The sequence below is a fragment of the Tamandua tetradactyla genome, chromosome 17 (genome assembly GCF_023851605.1).
Source record: "Tamandua tetradactyla isolate mTamTet1 chromosome 17, mTamTet1.pri, whole genome shotgun sequence".
In the NCBI taxonomy this organism is placed as follows: Eukaryota; Metazoa; Chordata; class Mammalia; order Pilosa; family Myrmecophagidae; genus Tamandua; species Tamandua tetradactyla.
The window spans coordinates 47,494,257-47,516,216 of record NC_135343.1 but is presented as its reverse complement, the minus strand read 5'-3'; the positions used below and the strand labels follow the sequence as shown (position 1 = coordinate 47,516,216).

General features: G+C 40.3%; 1 pseudogene across 1 annotated transcript in view; it reads right to left on the bottom strand.

The window, feature by feature from the left end:
- LOC143661022 (STAM-binding protein-like) overlaps positions 1-21,960 on the bottom strand; it is a 31,935-nt pseudogene that overhangs the window by 7,349 nt on the left and 2,626 nt on the right. The window contains exons 2-6 of the transcript XR_013164388.1: positions 12,185-12,260; positions 11,810-11,905; positions 10,197-10,559; positions 7,886-8,010; positions 268-405 (exon numbers count right to left, since the gene is read on the bottom strand). The product of XR_013164388.1 is annotated as an STAM-binding protein-like (transcript). The remainder of the gene's footprint in view (positions 1-267; positions 406-7,885; positions 8,011-10,196; positions 10,560-11,809; positions 11,906-12,184; positions 12,261-21,960) is intronic.

The window sequence follows — 21,960 nt, the reverse complement described above, 5'->3', positions numbered from 1 at the left end:
ATCCCCTGGAAGATAACGAACAAGTCTTCTATTCCCCATCAACTATAATGGAGGATACACAGCATTAGGCAAACCAGTAATCTAATCCTCAAAAGCTAACACTGGAGTACAAGAAGTCAAGTATGCTAGGAACCACATTCAAAGGAAGGAAAATAATCTATATAACCTGGAAGCAATTTTCTTTACTAAGAGAAAGAAATAATCAGTGTGTTTATAACATTATGAGAGAAGAGGAGACTAACACTCAGAGAACTCAGAATTGCTTACATGAATCCAGCCCAGCGTGATGAGACCCTGCTGATCCTGGATGAGGAAAAGCTCTTCTTCGCTCTCTGTGTTACAATAATCAGAACCAGCACTTTGCTTGGGGATGAGAACATGGGTAATAGTAAATTCATTCCTCATCTGCCAAAGGAGAAAACAGTTCATCACAGTTTCATGTCACCTATGCAGCCCTACTATATCATAACAATGGAAAGTTAAACCTTTATACAAGTGAAAGCATTCTTAGCCTGGAACAGGAATCCTTCTTAGGTATTATTTTTTTTAATACAAGTTGTGGGTTTACAGAAAAATCATGCATAGAACAGAGTTCCAACATAGCACCCTATAATTAACACCTTCCACTGATGTAGTATGCTTGTTACAGTGGATAAAAGCACATTTTTATAATCAAATTATTAACTACAGTCTACAGTTTAAGTCAGGGTTCACTGTCTGTATTGTGCAGATTTTTAAAAAATTTTATTCCAGTAACATATATACAACCTAAAATTTCCCTGTTTAATCAAATATATAATTCAGTACCGTTAGTTACTTTCACAGTGTTGTGCTATCATCAATATCATCCATTACCCAATTTGAAACTCTGTACAATTTAAGTCTTAACTTCCTATTCTCTACTCCCACCCCAATGCCTGGTAATCTATATTCTAACTCTATTGAGTTTGCTCATTCCGATTATTTCATACAGTGAGATCAGACAGTGTTTGCCCTTTTTCTGTCGGGCTTATTTCACTGAACATGATGCTGAGACTTACCCCAGAACCGTCTGATGCACAGCCTGGGTTAAATACCAAAGCCCTGGGGGAGTTTTCTGCTATAGCCAAATGGATATACTGATGGTTCTTGAAAAGTTTCAAGTAGAGTGCCATTTCTCTTTCTTTGCTAAAGCAGTTCCTCTTTCACTCTATTTCTCTAAGCCCTTCTCACCCTTAAGCCTTAGTTTAAATGTATTTCATTTCATTCATTTATTCATACCTCATTCATCTGGCAGTTAATAATGGGTCAAGTGTCTCAATTCAGTGACCTTTCCCTCCTCTCAATTTTTGTGCTCATATTGTACACACTATTTATTGTGCTCTTTATCTTTTGGTATATATCTCTCATCTCTCCAAAGTAATTGGTTGTTTTTTATGGACACAGTCTTCATGCCTTACATATTTTATATTCCAAGTCCCCACATAAAGATGCTCAAAAAATGACATAGAGGTAATGACTGGATCACCCCACCAAACTTAGAATTAGATATTTTTCACTACCAGTTTTAAAATAATTAATTTGTGTGATGGCTGGAACTCCAGCAGCCATCTCACTACCTAAAGAAAGAAGCCATGCATTGAGGTTGGCCAACCAAAAAGATAGTGGGAAGCTGGATCAGCTCCACACAAGCTCCAGTCTACTCTTATAAATGAGAGAAAGTTAATTCTTAATTCATTTGGGCCACAATAGTTGGGCCTCTGTTATTAAGGGCAAAAAGCTGTAACAGATAATTAAGATCTTGAAGATCTTCTGAAATTTCATTCATTTTCATGACTGACCTGTTAACAGACCAGACACTGGTACAATGGTAACCACTTTGTTTCCCTTGTTATCCACTGCCTACTATTGTGCTGACAAACTGGCCCTTCTTTCAGCCTAGAATTCACTTTGCCTTTGGGGAGATGAGCTTTCCTCCATTATCTACAACTTTTTGTAATGAATATGCACACCTCATCTTTCCATTCTTCTTTTTGTAGCACCGGCTCCTGCAAAACAGAAAACTGAGTTCTGATCTAGGCATGCACGGCTATTTTAGAGAGATAAGTGGCAACTAGAGAACGATTTCTGATAGAAGAACTGAAGCCTCGGTCTAAGGGATTTCTAGTGTAAGAATTCGAGAGTTTTGCCACGCAAAGGAGGACTCCAAGAGATGTTCTCTCATGCAACACGCAAAGGGGTTTATTTACCACACATGCCTGGGGCTCACTGAACGCGCAGGAACAGAGAGCCCCAAGCCTGGGTTTGCCGAAGCTTTTAAGGGGTAGGAGGAGGGGGGTGAGGGTCGAGCATGGGTCACAGGTGCTGCTTCATGCAAGAAGCAGATAACAAACATTTTGCAAGAAGCAGATAACAAACAATTTGCAAGAAGCAGATAAACATTTTGCAAGAAGCAGATAGCAAACATTTTGCAAGAAGCAGATAACAAACATTTTTCACGCATGAGTTATGGGAGCTGCTTCATGCAAGAAGCAGCTGTCTTGTTGTGCAAAACTCCCTTACTCAACCTTCTCAGCTGCATTCTTAGATAAACTTCCTCCGGCAGTTACAACCTTGCATAACCAAGGCAGCAGATAACCTTGCATAACCAAGGCAGCAGATAACCGCCCCTGGGACGTTCCAGGTTGTTTTTCTTAGCCTGATGGGGCCCATAACTCTTTTCTTTACAATTCTTAACTCACACCAAATGCATAGCAGTGAATATAAAATGACACAAATGCTTTTGCTGGATATTTCTATCATTCAGAAGCTAAAATATATGTAAATAGCTAAATTAAGCAAGAAAAATTAGCTACTGTTAAGCTTTATAAAATCTTTCTTTACATTCCCCACTCCTTTTGGTACATATCTCTAATCTTAGAGATTTTCTGGGTTATTTAATACTGAGTACTGTTGTCTGATGAGCATTAATTTGACATTTCCAATCTGCCTTTGTAAAAACTGTATAATTCTATTTAGAATATATGGTCCTATAGTTATTATTAAAAGTAACACAATTAAAGGCTCAGCGAGAGCAGATAATAGCGTTGTCAACCAGGAGGACTTAGTAAACCAAGATTCAAACCACCCCTGTTGCGCTGCTCGTTTCTTTTGTCTTTCACGAAGGCGCTCTCTGAGTTTTGTCATGGACTTTTTAACACCAGAGTGATCTGCATAGAAACAGCACTGTTCTTTTAAAGCTGCACGTAGTCCCCCCTCTTTAAGGAAAAGTAAGTCAAGTCCTCGCCTATTTTGTAGAACTACTTCTGAAAGGGAGGTTAGAGAGTTCTGAAGGGCCGTGACAGATTTTTCTGTTTCCTTTAAGTCTTGACTGATCGCGGCCTGTAATTGACTGGTTTGTTGATTGCTATGTGATTGGGAAACTACTGGCAAGTAATACAGTATTAAAAGCAGTAATAAGTATAATTTCGAAAACATATAAAATTGAGTGTTTATAGTTGGCTCAGCATTTTTCTGGCAGTGTTAAACTAATGCAAAGGTTATTCAATAACTTTTCCATTGGGAAACTATATAATATCACTGGGCCATGTTGCTATATATATAAATAATCACCTTATAGAGCATAGAGGTTACATAGTTGGGATCATCAAAAGTATATAATATTTACAACACAGGAAAGTTTAAAAAAAAAGTATAAACAGCCAAGAGATTATGCTGCTATTTTTCAGACTTATTTTAACCATGGGGAGACAAGCAAAATATTAAATACATTAACAGCCAACACCGGGGTTAGATTACACATGAGAGCAGAGGGGGTATTCCTGGCCCTGAACAGGGCATAAGGCAGGAGCATGGTCCAATCCTTCAAGCCAGTCTCTATAGCTAATTTGGTTAGGATCTCTTTAATTGTCCTGTTTATCTTTTCTACCTGTCCTGAGCTTTGGGGTTTGTAGGCGCAATGCAATTTCCAATTAATCCCCAATATGGCCACACCCTGATTTATCTGGGCTACGAATGCGGGTCCGTTATCTGACACTATTATTTTTGGTAGACCGAACCGGGGAAAAATTTTTTCCATAATTTTTTTGACTATGACCTGGGCCGTTTCTCTCTTAGTTGGGTAGGCTTCAACTTATCCTGAAAAGGTGTCTATAAAAACTAGTAAGTATTTAAGTTCATATTTTGCAGGTTTGATTTCAGCAAAGTCGACTTCCCAGAACTGCCCAGGTCACATTCCCCTTAGTCTTTTTCCATTAGGAGCTTTGGTGGGGTAGGCGTTTATAATTTGACACGCCTGACATTCTCTGGCTACGCGATCTGCCAGTTCTTTCTTTTTTTTTTTTTTGAGGCTGTCAGAGGGTACAATTCCCTCTGGTCTTGCAGGAGCTGCTGTAGTTTCCCTGTCCCCAGGTGAGTGAGCTGGTGGACCTGCTGTATGTAAGCTAGGGCTTCCGACTCTCCTTGGGGTGTAACCTCAGATAGTGTCTCAGGGGGTTGCTGGTTTTGGTTATTAGGACCAAGTTTATAGGGTCCCTTAATGCTGCCGCTTTTGCTTCTTTATCTGCTCGCCTATTACCCATGGTTACTGGGTCCGAGCCTCTTTGGTGGCTAGCACAGTGGACAATGGCTAGTTCTTTGTTTCAGCCCTGGCGGCCATGTTGCATGTTTCCGGCATCGCTGAGGGTGGATTTTATACATGCTATTTTAATTGTCCCCAACATTTCCTCCCTTTGTTTTTTCAAAAGGATGGAGGAAGAATGCTGATCCAGCATTCTTTTGGCATTAACCTTTGCTGGGGGAAGTAGAGGCCTCATCCCCCAGGTTGTTTGTGGCTCTGTTTTTCTGGGGAGAGGAATTTTTGCAGAGTGAACCTCTATGCAAGATGAGGCATACTTCTCAAGGAGCTCGAAAATGGCCTTTAATTGTTTTGGCCCTCCTTTGCAGTGCTTTGCCTTGCACCCAGCGGTACCAATCATAGCATAAGCTAGAAGCATATTTTCGAGTTGTATGCTGCTCCCGTAGGAGTGGGGATTCTTACCCGAGAGGGTGGGTAGCAGTCAGATATTTTGGTTTCATACCTTGGTTAGCGAGATGAAGCCGGTGATAATGCACTTGAATGGGCCTGCTTAGGGCAGAATTAATTTGGTCCTTAATTAGCTGTATTATTCTTTTTTCTTTTATTAACTTTTTTTTTCTCTCTCTCTCTCTTTCTCTCCTTTGTTCTTTTTCCTCCTCTGTTTCTCTCTTATAAAACACTTTTTCAGCTTCTTTGACTAAATCTCGCAAGGCTAGGTCCTGCAACCCGTCTAAGCGCTGCAGCTTGCGTCTAATGTCTGGAGCTGATTGGCCGATAAAGGCCATGGCCACTGAGGCTCTTTGATCCTCTGATTGAGGGTCAAAGGGAGTATACCTACGGTATGCTTCCATTAGTTTTTCTAAAAAGACTGAGGGTGACTCGTCCGCTCCCTGAATAACCTCTCTTACCTTGGCCAAATTGGTGGGCCGGCGTGCGGCTGCTCGGAGACCTGCTACTAGAGTCTGGCGATAGATGGACAGATGCTCCCTACCTTCAGAGGTGTTCGGGTCCCAGTTAGGGCGGCGCAGCGGGAACCGATCGTCGATGACATGCTGGAATTGGGTGGGTCTCCCATCTTGTCCGGGAACCTGCTTCCTGGTTTCCAGGAGGATCTGATCTTGCACTTTCGTGGTGAAGAGAGTCCCCAGGAGTTGTTGACAATCATCCCAAGTGGGCTGGTGAGAGAATATAAGGGACTCCACCAATCCAGTCAGCCTAGTGGGAGCCTCGGAAAAACGGGGTTTATTATTTAAGTCAGAGGAGGAAAAAGGGCCAGTATTGTAGAGTGGGCATTTCTCCCCCCATGTCTATCATCCACTGGAGGCCTGTACGGTCTGAGGGGGAGAGTGACCGCCACATCAGATGGGCTTTGTGCTCGTCTGCTTCGTGTACTATGTGCCGGTCCTGGTTCATCTGGGATCGTCTGTGGGTGAACCTGCGGAGAGGGAATGGAAGAGGGCGGAGAGAGAGAACTAGAGGAGGGAGAAGGTGAGCTAAGAGAAGGGGGGGTCCTGTACCGGAGCTGAAGGGTAGGGAGGAGGGGAAGAAGGACCTGCGTCGAAGAGGAGTAGATCCGATTGGGATTCCGGTAGGACTGCAGGAGGTAAGGAAGGATAGAGTTTCAGAGCTTGAGAAGGACCCGGCACTTTGATTGGGAGTACAGAGGGAGAGTCATGTTGACCAAGAGGAGTAAGAAACGGCTTTACCCATGGAGGTGGGTTTTCACACAGGTCCTGCCAAACCATGATGTAGGGCTGCTGGTCCGGGTGGCCATACGGGTCAGGGCGGAAGATGACTGACTTGACGGCCCGAATCAAGGGTAGATGAAAAGCTCCTTCCCGAGGCTATCTCACGTTAAAAGAGGGCCACCCGGCCGAGCAGAAGGTCTGCCATTTACCTTTTTTACAATAAGAGATAGATTCTGACCTCTTTCCCTGACCTCAGACCATTGTCTTAAGGTCAGAGAAAGTGGAGTCGATGTTCCCTGACCCATCTTTGGTAAAACAAAAACAATTCCTAACACACAAATACAGACAGACACACACAGAGCCGGCACACCACGTTTATACAGTTTCAGAGACACAGCTCTGACTGGCCTGATGACTGTGATCGAGTCTCCCCCCGTCAGAAGGGAAACAGAATCAGAGTCGGCCCTGTAGGAAGCCTCCAAGCGTCCCCGGAGGTCCCCCAATCCCGAGGCGTCCCTCGGGAGAGTGACCTGTAACCCCTGGACACGTCTGCCGGTTGCGGTCGGGGAGTGCTCACGCAACTCTCCGACAGTCACTGCCAGTCTGACAGACTAAGCGATCGCACCTCAGACAAAAAGGCCTCACTTACCCCGAGAGAAAGAGCTGTTGGAGCCTCCCCTTACGAAGAGCCGATCTCGGTGGGACCTCCAAATCTAAGAATTCGAGAGTTTTGCCTCGCAAAGGAGGACTCCAAGAGATGTTCTCTCATGCAACACGCAAAGGGGTTTATTTACCACACATGTGTGGGGCTCACTGAACGCGCAGGAACAGAGAGCCCCAAGCCTGGGTTTGGGGAAGCTTTTAAGGGGTAGGAGGAGGGGAGTGAGGGTCGAGCATGGGTCACAGGTGCTGCTTCATGCAAGAAGCACATAAACATTTCGCAAGAAGCAGATAACAAACATTTTGCAAGAAGCAGATAACAAACATTTTGCAAGAAGCAGATAACAAACATTTTTCGCGCATGAGTCATGGGAGCTGCTTCATGCAAGAAGCAGCTGTCTCGTTGTGCAAAACTCCCTTACTCAACCTTCTCAGTTGCATTCTCAGATAAACTTCCTCCGGCAGTTACAACCTTGCATAACCAAGGCAGCAGATAACCTTGCATAACCAAGGCAGCAGATAACCGCCCCTGGGAAGTTTCGGTTTGTTTTTCTTAGCCTGATGGGGCCCTTAACTCTTTTCTTTACAATTCTTAACTCACACCAAATGCATAGCAGTGAATATAAAATGACACAAATGCTTTTGCTGGATATTTCTATCATTCAGAAGCTAAAATATATGTAAATAGCTAAATTAAGCAACAAAAATTAGCTACTGTTAAGCTTTATAAAATCCTTCTTTACACTAGAATAAAATAAAATGAAGTGTGAAAAGAAAATCTATTTGATTCAAGGGAATCTGAAAACCAATCAAATACAGGGTCACCAAATTCTAAGTGGCACGGCACCCTGATATGCTGTGCATGGTTCCTTCAGCAGAGAGATTAGCACAAAATGTAACCAACCCTGGATATCTTCTCTGAGAGTCAGAGAGAACAAGGAGGAAATAAACAGTCTCAGCTCAGGAAAAAGTTTGTTTTTACCTGTTTTCCACAGAGGATCCCACACGTCTCGACTCCCCGGGCGGTGTTGGCACTGGCTAACTGGAGAAACTGCGGGCAGAGCCTCCCTGGCACCACCACATGGCGCAGTCCATCAATTGTAGGAACTGCAATGGAGAGACAGGGAAAATCTGAGACCATGGGGCTGAGTCTTCACAAGCAGATCTCATAATGGTGGCCCTGGGAGGCCCTCACTGAGGCCCTCCCAACTTCAGGCACTGAGTGAGGAATCTCTCCCCAATGGCAGAAAAAAAACATTGGAAAATATCTTCCCCAACCTCTGGCCATAGCCTCTGGGTATAAATTACTTCAAGGAAAAAAAAATAGAGCAAGATTTAATCATTCAAGTTAAGAAAAGGGTAAGCTACTACTTTACAAAAAGTTCCTGAGATATTCAGGAATTCTCTTTCAGAATCTAATGCAGAGGATTTAAAAAATAATCTCTCTGCAAATGTTCTAAGAAATGATGAATATGCAACTATGTGAGGATATTGAGAATTACTGATTGTATATGTAGAATGGAATGATATCTTTATGTTTTGTTTGTTGTTAATTTTTTTAATTAATAATAAAATGGGAAAAATAATCTAGCAACTGAATTTTCACTTAAACCACTTTTTATCTCAGATAAGAACATGAGAGAAGATGATTTTCAAAGAAATACCAAGGATGAACTCTTGATAATGGGAAATAATTTGGGTAATTATTTACTTCTGTACTTAGTCATTTAGAAGAAAGTTAAAACGTCAAGAAAACAAACCAAACAAACACAACAAAAACACAATCAGTATCCACCTCCACCCCCCCAACCAAAAACGGTATAGACAAACAAATTAGCTCATAAAACCTGTTTCAGAAATCCAGTAACAGACCCCAGTCCTTCGACACCATAAAGAAACTCTATGAAAGAACCAGCAGGCTAAAGCTAGGGCGCATTTTTCCAAGTTACATTTCCATATTAAAACAAGAAAACATCAAAGGACAAGGGATGTTCTGCTCCTGCACATTCAGCAGCAGGATCTGAATTCCTGGAGAGAGAAAGTCAGACCAAGAGACACATAGCCAAACAGGCTTGGGATTCTGAAAGAGTAAGGCACAGTCCCTTCCTTTGAAGTCAATAATCATTTACTGAGTGTATACCAACTAGACACTCTACTTGTCCTGCAGGGAACACAATTATGAATTTAAGACTCAAGTCCTAATCCATCAGAAGCTAAATTTAGTTAGAGACAAATGACTATATTATCAGGTGGCTGACCTGAATTGCATCAGAGCTAAAAAGAGCTCTGGGGGTTAAGAAGAACAGAATCAATCTTAGTGAAGGGAGGGGTCTCTGGAAAAGCTTCAAAAGAACAAGGAAGGCAGACACCGAGAAAAAAGATTCTCAGTACAGGGCAAAATGTTAACAAACATCCTTGGATAAGATATTCTTGGGAATGTGCTGTGAACGTGAAAGTCCAATTTGACCAGAGGATAAAATGTGTGAAGGAACAGCAGTGGTAGATAAGGAACGAAGGAAGTGGGGACAAGCCCTAGGGGCCAGGTTTCAGAATGCAGCCCTCCTTAACCATTCTTACAGTGTACTTTTAAACCGATCTTCTACAAAGCTGACTTCCTTAATGACCACTTGAAAGCTGATTTCTATACCAAAAAATCTACTCAAATCATCATGCCCTATTGTTATTTTCTCAGCTAATCAATCACTGATGAGAGGAGGACAGACTGTCAATAGTTTTTATGGCTAGACTCCTTAAAGATTAGGAATGCTTACAGGAGAAGCACAATTCTGCAGTCCTTACTTGTTTTTAAAAGTCAGTTGTAGGGTGCACAGGTGGTTCAGTGGTAGAATGCTCACCTTTCATGTGGGAGACCCGGGTTCGATTCCCAGACCATGCAACCCCCCCAAAAAATAAATAAAAATGTCAGGTGTAGAGTTGTAAAGTGGGACTATAAATTTCAAAGTTTCCTTCACAAAAGGCTGAGTGGTCTCTATTTCACTGAACATATTAAATCTCTGTATAACCCTGAAAAGTGAAGGGTCTGACTCTCAAGAGTCAGAAAACCAATCTGGCTCCGAGTAACTTATGATTTAAGTAAAGGCCACTTTTCTTACTAGCTCTGAATTATAATACAGTTAGTGTGACAGGACACAGTATGGCAATACTTAATAAATGGGTTTCTGTGATCGGAGCCTAATAAATAGGACCATGGATGTAATTTTAGGCTGAATCCCCTAGAACGATACTTTTTAGTAGCAACAGAGATAGAAGAGGACATCAGAAAATGGACTTACTACTTTCTGAGCTGCTCAGTGCTCCAGGTTTCAAGGACCTGTCCACTGCAGGGGGCTTAGCTGGCCTTACACTTATATTACAGTCTGAAGGCTGTGTGGATGAGACAGGTGCTGAGGGAAACACATCTAAGGAAGGCTTTTCCAAGTCAGGCACCAGAGGGCCACCTCCGCCTGGGTCCACCTTCCCAAACTCCTGTACTCCTGTCGCTCTTTTTCTAGCTCCTGGTTACGGATCATCTCCTCAAAGGCATGGAACTGTTCCTGTTCCAATTGTTGCTGCTTCTGTTGTGCTACCCTCTGTCTTTCCTTTTCCAGTTCTTGCTGGATGGCCATATTCCGGGCAAGATCCTCTGCTTTCTTCCTCTACAAAGAAAGAAAAGGATTTAGGGTAACACTGGATCGACTTGACACCTGAAGAGAATAAGGCTTTTCAGCAGGGTGATTTCCCCAAATACGCTTCTACTCTGGACTGATTTCCCACCACACAACTCATGTTCCACTCAGTATCTCTAGTTCCACATGGACTATGGTTGCCACTCTTTTCTACTTAGCCACAGAATATCTTTTTTTTAAGGACAGTTGAAGTCCCAATCCTATCAGAAACCTTCCCAACATCTCTATTTTCTTCTTTACTGAAATCTCAATGCAACTTACTGTTCATACCCAGTAAGTTGTACTATATAGTTTTATTCACTAACCACACCATGTATATATTCTGTATCACGAGTAAGGCTGTAAGCTGGGACTAAATCCAAATCCACCCCTGTTATTTTGGGGTCTCTACTGAATTTTAAACCAAAATAAAGTCTTTACTTTTTGCTCTGGTCATCTGTTCAATATATATTGATATATTAAAACTAACAAAAGATATCAAGTAATAACCCCTTTATTAAGGCTCACTCAGTGCCTTAGAAATATGTGTTTCATAGCTGCTCAATCCTCTGCTGATTTTCAACAACAGAAAAAATATGGACTAGAGCTCAGCAAAGCACTACAGAATAACGTGTAAGCACTTGCGGTATATATTCAGGTCCAACACAAGTACACTGATCCAAGTGCCCTTGGACTTTCTTCACATGTCTTAACTCTCACGCTTCCCAACAGGAATCATTTGAAAATAGCTTGGAAACAATCAATTATTATAAACAGCTTCAGGCATAACCAAATGCAACTCAAACCCCCAAATTCTCTGATCTAAAAACCTATGTCTGGGTGAAAATTTACACTATTCTTAGGTTCTCACTCTAGATGTAGCAGAAAAACAACAGATTTTCTAAGAGGACTAGTAGACTACATCTATGTTAAAATTCTCAGCCTAAACACTCACAGTCTATTTTTTTTAGTTTCTTGCAAAAAATGAGGTAGAAGGATCTGCTAAAATATCACATTAAAATCACAGGGCATAGCCCATGCACTTCTCAAACAAACAAACAAATGAAAAACCAACCAACAAACAAACATTCAACAAATGGTGCTGCAATAAGGGTATACTCACATGGACAAAGAATGAAATGTGACCCCTGCCACACAGCATACAAAAAAAAAGCATAGGGCACAGCCTAAGCGTCCAAAATGCTTTCCTTTTCTTTTTTTCTTTATTGTTACATACTAACCTTTTCTGCATTATATTCTGCATATTCTTTAGTATATCGTTTTAATAGCTCTGCCTTCAGCTCTTCTGCTGTGGGAAATGCAATCTCCTTTAATTTCTGAAATACAAAACAAAAACTAGGAATGAGAGCAATTGCAGCTAATTGAGACGATAACTGAAGTCAAGTTGGCAAAGTCAATAATGTATCTAAAAATGATTTAAAATACTCTCTACTGTACCATAATTGCTACTTCACAACTGCTCTGGTGAAGTGGCCAGAGATGCATCACCTAATGCAGGATGTGATGCTCAAATGCAGAGATTATACTAGTTTTACCCTGAATTAGTCTGCGCTGCTTTGAAGCTTTTAGATGGGCAACATGAAAAAAAGACCTACCTTTATTATGTCTTTCTTTTCAGGAATGACAGTTGTTTTATAATCTCGATGCTCTGGTAGTTTTTCAATAAATAGCCTAAGGGAACACATCATAATGATTATGATGCAAAGAAAATGCCAGAAAAAAACACACAGAAAAACCCCTGCCTTGACATCTCCCTTTGCCTTGAGCCACTACATGAAGAGTCTCCAAAACTAAGGGGAGAGAGAACAGACACACAACTCAGACCCACACTCTCTACTCATCTCCAACCCTACAGAGAGCAAAAAGTGTTTCCCTCTTCTCCCAAATCAGACTTTTATGACAAAAGATGATGTACTGGGCTGAAATTTATATACACTCAGAACCTTAAACTGTAACTTTACTTGCAGATACAGTCTCTGAAGATGTTATTAGTTAAATTGAGGCTTCAATAGATTAGGATGGGCCCAAATCCAATGACTGGTGTCTTTATAAGAAGAGAAAGCAGAGATAAGGACACACTGGGGAGAAGGCCATGTGAAGAAGGCAGAGCCTGGAGTGACGCAGGTATAAACCAAAGAACGCCAAGGATTGTAGGCATTTCTTTCAGAAGTTGAAAGAGGCAAGGAAGGTGTGGTGGGTTGGAATTATATATCCCAGAAAAGCATGTTCTTACTCTTAATCCATTCCTGTGGATGTGAACTCACTGTTAATAGGACCTTTTGATGAGTTTACTTCAGTTAAGGTGTGACCCAACTCAAAGAGGATGGGTCTTAATTCTATTACTACAGACCTTACAGAGAAGGCCACAGAGAAAACCACAAGGAAGAAATCAGAAGTCAACTGAATTTGGAGGAGAAAAAAGAAGGCATCATCATGCACACTGCCATGTAACAGAAAAGCCAAGGACCAAGGATCTCCAGCAGTCAGAAAAACACAACCGCTGAGGAGAAAAATTTCTTTGCTGACACCTCGATTTTGGACTTCTAGTGTGCTGGTTTGACTCTTTGGTGGACCCCAGAAAAGCCATGTCCTTTAATTCTCATTCAGTATTGCTGGGTGGGAGCATTATAATTGTTCCCATGGAAATGTGACCCACCCAATTGTGGGTGGTAACTCTGATTAGATGATTTCCGTAGAGGTGTGTCTCCACCCACTGAAGGTGGAGCTGCTTGCTGGAAGCCTTTAAAAGAGGAAACATTTTGGAGAGAGTTCTTTTTTGTAGAGCCACAAGAAAGCCAGCAGATCCTGCCATGTTCACCAGGTGCCCTTCCAGCTGAGAGAGAAACATGAACTTCATCAGCCTCCTCGAACCAAGGTATTTTTCCCTGGATGCCTTTGATTGGACATTTCTATAGCCTTACTTCAATTGGGACATTTTCTCGACCTTAGAACTGTAAGCTAGCAACTTATTAAATTCCCCTTTTTAAAAGCCATTCTGTTTCTGGTATATTGCATTCTGGCAGCTAGCAAACTAGAACATATGGTCTCAAAACCATGAGCCAATAAATTCCCACAGTTTAAGCCAATCCACTGTATGATATGTTTAAGCAGCCAGGCAACTAATACAGAAGAATTCTTCCCTAGAGCCTTCATAGAGAGCATGAACCTGCTGACATCTTGATTTCAAACATCTAGCCTCCAAAACTATGAGAGAATACATTTCTGTTGTTTTAAGCTACTCAGTTTGTGGTACTTTGTTATGGCAGCCCTAAAAAACTAACAGAGATGGAGAAAAACAACAACAAAAAAACTATTCCATATCCAAAAGTATACCTTGAAAGAAAGAGACACCAGAGCTGTGATTATGTCAGGCTTTCAGGGGAAAGGCTTTCATGAAAAATTTTTGGCAGCCAAGAGTAAGAATCTAAGAGAGAGTTCCCAATTCTCCATTTCTACTCCTAGCCATGTATGATCTTTAGCCTGGGCTTTTTTTCCCCTTTAGGATTCATGTTCCTTTAACAAAGAATATTTCTTGCACCATGTTAAGCACTGATATGCTCAAACGGTACATGAGTTACATGTGTGAACTAGATATTTATCACAGAAATAATGTGTTAAAATCTTTGATGAAAGAGAGAAATATAAGATCATACATTTTCTCTCAGTTCTTGTCCTCAGCTATAAAGATGAGTGGGGAAACAAAATCAATTAATAGACCTAAAATATTTAGAATATCTACTTAGGGAGACTGGAAACAAACAGTCAAGACTGAGTAAGAACTCAATTAGGGATATAATTTTATTCCACTTACTGAGTGCTTATAACATACCAGGTACTGTTCCAAGTGCTTTCTTTACATGTATTAACATTAATTCCTCACACTATAACAGAATGAGATAAGTCACTGTAATTGTCCTAATTTTACAGACAAGGAAACTAAGGCACAAAGAAGTTGAGTACTTGTTATAACTAGAAAGTGGCAGATTCAGAATTTCAACCCTGACACCACCTCCAGATTCTACCCTTTGAGCCACTACACTATACTCTCTGGATGGTTCTTGGAATCTTCGGAACTTTTGGAGGGGCTGAACAAAGGCATCTTTTAATAGAATTAAGTTGGAATAAACAGAATGGAGACCCAAAACAAATAGATAGGAGGGTAAATTATAACAATCCTAAAATTCTGTATTGGAGTTAGGATAAACTGACTCTTTTTGTCCATGGAATAGAAGTAAATGCAGGAAGAAGCCTCTCAGTAAGGGGAAAAGATGACCCCCACCAAAACAAACCCTCTATAAATGGGCCTTCCTCCTTCAGGTCTACATAAGGCAAATGAAAATTTCATTTCAAGCCATTTTTTAAGGCCTCTCAGAGAGGAATAAATTCTGAAATCAAGATAAATCTAAAAATCTTCCCTTTGGGTTCATAAATAAGATATAAAAGTTTCTTCAAAGTCTATTAAAACAATTACAGGTTATATGTTCAAACCATAAGGTCCTAAGGAGGATATCTGGATAAATAAAACTTTTTGTTCCAGAGACTTACATTTCAAGTAGACCCTGGCCCCAAAGACCCAAGTAAATATTTACTTTCTTGTGTAGGCTAAATGTGCTCTGTATTGAAGCCTGAACCAGTAAAGAAAGCATCACTTCATAGAAATACCATGTTCACTTATGTTCTCAACCTGAACAACTAGACCAAACTCCCTAAGCCCAGAGATTTCTGTTACATACTTCTTTGTATTCTCATTTAAAACCATCCAAATGCCTTGTATAAAGAAGCACTTAATAAATATCTGATGAATAAAATGGCCCTAAAGCCTTTAAGTGAGTTAAGTGAAAAAAATCAAGGCGTAAAAAGTTTATCTAGTATGCTACCTTTTGTGTAAGAAAAGGGAAAAATGATATATATATATTTATTCATTTTGCTTTTATATATATAAAGAAACATAGGAAGGACCTACAGAAATCAAGAAAAGTAGTGGGCAATAGAAAAAAAGTAGATCAACAAGAGTGGGAATGAAACTTTTCACCAGGTACCTTTGTATATTATTTCAATTTTGAACTATGTAATGGAATCCAATTTATAAGCAAAGACAAAACTCCCAGATCTGTACATGGATACCTTCCACTGTTCCACAACTGTTGTCAATGGGGACATTTGAGCAGAAGGATTGTTCGAAAATAGAATGAGCAACACAATCCAAGGTCCATACTGGAGGCAATGAAGCTGAGTGGTTAAGAGGACAGGCTCCAGAGCTACTCTGCCTAGGCTCAAATCCTGGCTCGGGATTTGACTTATGAATTATGTTCTTGGGCAAATTACTTACTCTCACCATCCTTAAGTTTCTTCACATGGAAACAAACTAGTCCTACCTGATAGGATTACCTCAAGGCTTAAAAAGATAATGTAAATAAAGTATAGTGCACAGTGTTTAGCATATAGCTAACACTGTTTGCGTGCTTATGTGATTGTTTTTACTAATAAACAAATCAAAAAAAAAAATGTGGGCAAGAACAAGAGATGATGATGTTAACACCACAGCTAGAAACTTTCTAGGCCCAGAATAGGTGTGACCCAGATGTACACTGGTCTCTGGGGTTGTATCTGGTTGCAGTCTAGAGAGAGGAAATATACCAGAGCAAACAAATTGGCAAAAACAACTGAAACAACCCAACAAGACACGGAAAAAAGAACAGATAAGCAAAAAAGGTGAGTAAGTATATTAAATGGTACTCAACTTCACTCATAATGAAGGAAATTCAAATTGAGATGTCACTTTCATTTAACAGACGGGCAGAGGTTTAAAGATTGATTATAACCAGTGTAGAGAAAGGTGTAGGGAAACAGGTATCCTCATACACTGCTAGCAGGGTTATAAATTGGTATAACCTTTTTGCGTAGGGAAGGGAGGGGGCAGGAAACAATTATTCAAAATTTAAAACATGTATATTTTTAAAATTCACAATTCCATCACTAGGAATTTATCATAGAGAACATCACAGAAGAGTAGACAGATATCCGTGTAAGACTATTCAATATAGCATTGTTGATTAATAGTGGGCAAAACTGAAAACCACCTATGTTCATTAACAGGGGATTATTTAGTAAATTACTATTCACCAAAATGTGAAAAACAAAGTATTCATTCATTCAAATAACATTAAGTGAGCATCTACTATGGGCCAGGAATTATTCTAAAAGCTGGGGCTATAGCAGTGAATGAACAACATAGTTAAATCCCCTCTTCCTCATAAAGCATATACCACAGTGGAGAAGCAGACAATAAACAAAACCAAAATAATGTTATAGTAACAACTAATGAACAAGGAATTAATAAGGAAAGGGGATAGGACATGATGGGGAGGGGATGAAATTTTAGATGAAGCTAAGGAAGGCATCACTGAGAAAGCAAGCCATGGAGATATCTAGGATAAGATTGCTCCAAGCAGAAGGATTCCTCCCTGAGGTAGAATGAGAAGGATTAATATATTACTGTTAAGAAAGTAAGTTGCAGAACATAATAGATCTCATGGTCCCATTTTAAGAAAAAAGGATGCACCTGTGTGGTTCCATGTACCTAACAAACTTTTTCTCTCTCCCTCTTTTTAAAACATTTTCTTGTACACACAAGAATTGTAGAAAGGGTTACCTCTGGTAGATGGGGATTTTCTTCTAGCTTTGTATCTCACTTACTGTACTGTTTGAAAAATTTTAAAATCATGAACAAGTATTAATTTTATATGAAAGTAATTCAAAAAAGTCAAGCAGAAATTTTATAGAATGGACAAATTCAGACTCTCATATCACTTATTCAAATTTTAAAAGTTAATCAACCAACTATGCATAACTGCAGATGAAAACCTTCAGTCTATAACTTCCAATCCCATCAGTGAATATTATCCACACAGGAGACAGCTCATTTTTCAGAAAGAGGGTCTGTGTTACAGGAGGCCCACATGGCAGACAGAACTTGCCTGAACACTCTGCAACTCCCTTCTATGTAGCCTAGTCGATGACCATAAAAAGCTGTGAAATAATCCACTGCCTGGTTTACTGTCTGTGCTCATCATGAAAATATGTACTGATTCAATATGCTGAAGATCCTTCTGCTATACTGGGGTCTGCAAAAGGCAGTAAAGAAAACCACCGAAGGAGGAAATATGCCTGAGATCATTAAGATGCCTGAACTGCTCCAGGAAAAAGAACAGCATGCCTTTTTAAATCCTGAATTAAAGTACCCACAAAAGGTCTAAATAATGGTTCTCAATAGTGGGGGAGGGAGAAGGATGGTGAGGTAGCTGCCTGTCCTCCTCTCTCTTCTCTTCAACTTAAGAACTGCCTACATGGCATCACTGTTACTAATAGGAATAGACCAAGTAAAATGTGATTGAAAAGCAGATTGAGAATCATTGAGCTAGGAGGGTTTTTTGCAATTCCTGGGACTTATCAGTTCACAGAATCAGAATCAGGATCTTGAAGAGCTATCTGCAAGAAAAATTAAGGTAGCTACATTTATTGCTCCAAGTTAAGCCAACCCAACAAAGTCCCAAATTAAGCCCCAAATCAAACAAATTAAGTAGATGAGTGCTAAATTTCCCTACACTCAACTCTCCACCAGCCCAGTTAATCATATCAAAACAGTCCTATAAGGAACATTCTACACAAGATGATACTGACTCCCTATATCAGTCCTTGCTATTTACATCGATATTTACGTGTCTCAAAAAATAAGTTTTAAATACACGTGTACTCAATCTTACTCCCTCTCGCCATCTTAATAAGTTTACTGCTATACTGTACCATAAGCCTGTCCTTCTCCACCCAGTCCTTTCATCAGCACATACACAAAAATACTGTAGAATCACTGATCTTAAAATACACACACAGACTTCCGGAGAAGATGGCGGCTTAGTAAGACGCGCGGGTCTTAGTTCCTCCTCCAGAAAAGCAACTAAAGAAACAGAAACAATACGAAACAGCTCCCGGAGTCACGACAGAGACCAAAAAGACAGCGTACCCCATTCTGGAACAGCTGAACGGGCAGGGAGAATCTGATGCGGTGAGATACCCGAGGGGCGCGCGTTTTCCCGGCCGGGGCGGCTGGCGACTGGGGTCCCCTCCACGCACGTGGCTCCCTGGTCTGACTGGGAACGTTGGATAGCGGGGCCCTCCCATCACGCTTGGCGTTTCGGGCCAGCTGGAGCAATTAGGACCGGCATTCTCCCAAGCCGCGGCGGCCAGCGACCCCCGCCTCCACGCGCGGTTTCCCAGGCCGACTGCCGTGCAGACAGACCAGCGCCACGAGCGCCACCTACTGGGTAGGAAAAGAAAAACAGAGCCCAGAGATTTCACAGAAAAAGCTTTCAACCAGCTGGGTCCCACACCCAGGGAAATCTGATCAAATGCCCAGACACCAGCAGAAAATAATGGATGACGCTCGGAAAATTGAAGATATGGCCCAGTCAAAGGAACAAACCAATAGTTCAAATGAGATACAGGAGCTCAGACAACTAATGCTGAATATACGAACAGAAATGGAAAAACTCTTCAAAAACCAAATCAATAAATTGAGGGAGGACATGAAGAAGACATGGGCTGAACAAAAAGAAGAAATAGAAAATCTGAAAAAAACAAATCACAGAACTTATGGGAGTGAAGGACAAAGAAGAAAAAATGGAAAAAACAATGGATACCTACAATGGTAGATCTAAAGAGACAGAAGCTACAATTAGTGAACTGGAGGATGGAACATCTGAATTCCAAAAAGAAACAGAAACTATAGGGAAAAGAATGGAAAAACTTGAGCAGGGGATCAGGGAACTGAATGACAATATGAAGCGCACAAATATACGTGTTGTGGGTGTCCCAGAAGGAGAAGAGAAGGGAAAAGGAGGAGAAAAACTAATGGAAGAAATTATCACTGAAAATTTCCCAACTCTTATGAAAGACCTAAATCTGCAGATCCAAGAAGTGCAGCGCACCCCAAAGAGAATAGACCCAAACAGGCGTTCTCCAAGACACTTACTAGTTAGAATGTCAGAGGTCAAAGAGAAAGAGAGGATCTTGAAAGCAGCAAGAGAAAAACAATCTGTCACATACAAGGGAAACCCAATAAGACTATGTGTAGATTTCTCAGCAGAAACCATGGAAGCTAGAAGACAGTGGGATGATATATTTAAATTACTAAAAGAGAAAAACTGCCAACCAAGACTCCTATATCCAGCAAAATTGTCCTTCAAAAATGAAGGAGAAATTAAAACATTTATAGACAAAAAGTCACTGAGAGAATTTGTGACCAAGAGACCAGCTCTGCAAGAAATACTAAAGGGAGCACTAGAGTCAGATACGAAAAGACAGAAGAGAGAGGTATGGAGTAAAGTGTAGAAAGAAGGAAAATCAGATATGATATATATAATACAAAAGCCAAAATGGTAGAGGAAAATATTATCCAAACAGTAATAATACTAAAAGTTAATGGACTGAATTTCCCAATCAAAAGACATAGAATGGCAGAATGGATTACGACCCAGCAATACCACTGCTAGGTATCTACTCAAGGGACTTAAGGGCAAAGACACAGATGGACATTTGCACACCAGTGTTTATAGCAGCATTATCTACAATTGCAAAGAGATGGAAACAGCCAAAATGTTCATCAACAGACGAGTGGCTAAACAAACTGTGGCGTATACCTACGATGGAATATTATGCAGCTTTAAGACAGACTAAACTTATGAAGCATGTAATAACATGGATGGACCTAGAGAACATTATGCTGAGTGAGTCTAGCCCAAAACTAAAGGACAAATACTGTAAGGTCCCACTGATGTGAACCGACATTCGAGAATCAGCTTGGAATATATCATTGGTAACAGAGACCAGCAGGAGTTAGAAACAGGGTAAGATAATGGGTAATTGGAGCTGAAGGGATACAGACTGTGCAACAGGACTAGATACAAAAACTCAAAAATGGACAGCACAATAATACCTAAGTGTAATGTAACTAGGTTGGAACACTGAATGAAGCTGCACCTGAAATATGGTTTTTTGTTTGTTTGTTTGTGTGTTTGTATCTTTTGTTTTTGTTTTTTTCTTTTTCCTTTTTATATATATATATTATTAGTATTATTATTTTAATTCTCTTCTCTATATTAACATTCTATATCTTTTTCTGCTGTTTTGCTAGTTCTTTTCCTAAATCGATACAAATGTACTAAGAAATGATGATCATACATCTATGTGATGATACTAAGAATTACTGAGTGCATTTGTAGAATGGAATGATTTCTAAATGTTGTGTTAATTTCTTTTCTTTTTTTTGATTAATAAAAAAATTAAAAAAAAAAAATACACACACACACACACACATACACACAATCCTTGACTCCCTTCAACCATTTCCCCATTTCTCTATTTTTCTTTCTATCTAAACTTCTACAAAGAGTTGTTTTGGCAAACTACCTTCAGTCAATCAAACCCAGCTAGCTACCTGTTTTTGTAAATAAAGCTTCACTAAACAATCAAAATAAAACAACCACAACCAAAAACGCTTCCTCGGAACACAGCTACACTATTCATTTACGTATCATCTATGGATGCTTTCACACTGCAAAGTTGAGGTGAGTAGTTGGAAGACAGACTAAATGGCCCACAAAGCTGAAAATACTATCTGGCCCTTTACAGAAAAAAGTCTGCTGAAGTGTAGTCTAAACTCAGTTCTCACTTTCCACTGTCCATTCATTTTTCAATCCACTCCAAACTAGCACACCTCTAATCCTTCCAGTGAAACTACACACCAGTATCATCAATGACATCATGTTACCCAACCCTGAAGCCTTCTACCTGCACCCATGTGACACAGCTGACCACTATCCTTCTGCAAACTCTGACTTCTTTTGGCTCCCATGACCCCACTCTCTTCTAGTTTTCTCCTACCTCTCAAATCTTATAAGTGTCCTTTGCTGCTCCTCTCACCACCATTCTCAGGGCTCAATCCGAGGCTCCTGCTCTCCTCATTCTATAGTCTTAGTTTCAAGGATTCTTGACCTTTCATGTGCCACATAGGCCCTATCTAGTAAAGCCTATGGGTTCCTTCTAAGAATAAATTAAGAGATAATATAAAATACAAATGGATAACTAAAGAAAACAACTCTACTGAAATACAGATTTCAAAAATTTTTTGAAAAAATTGTGATATTGTTAATACATGTGCTTCTTTATTAATGCATTAAATAACACGATCTAGTCATGGGTCTAATAACTATGTTCTGAAATGTTAAAGTAGAGATACGTGTATATGATATTTCGCTATAAAGTCACAAATATTACTGTGTGGTTTGAGGCCTACATTCAAAACTAATGGAGAGGC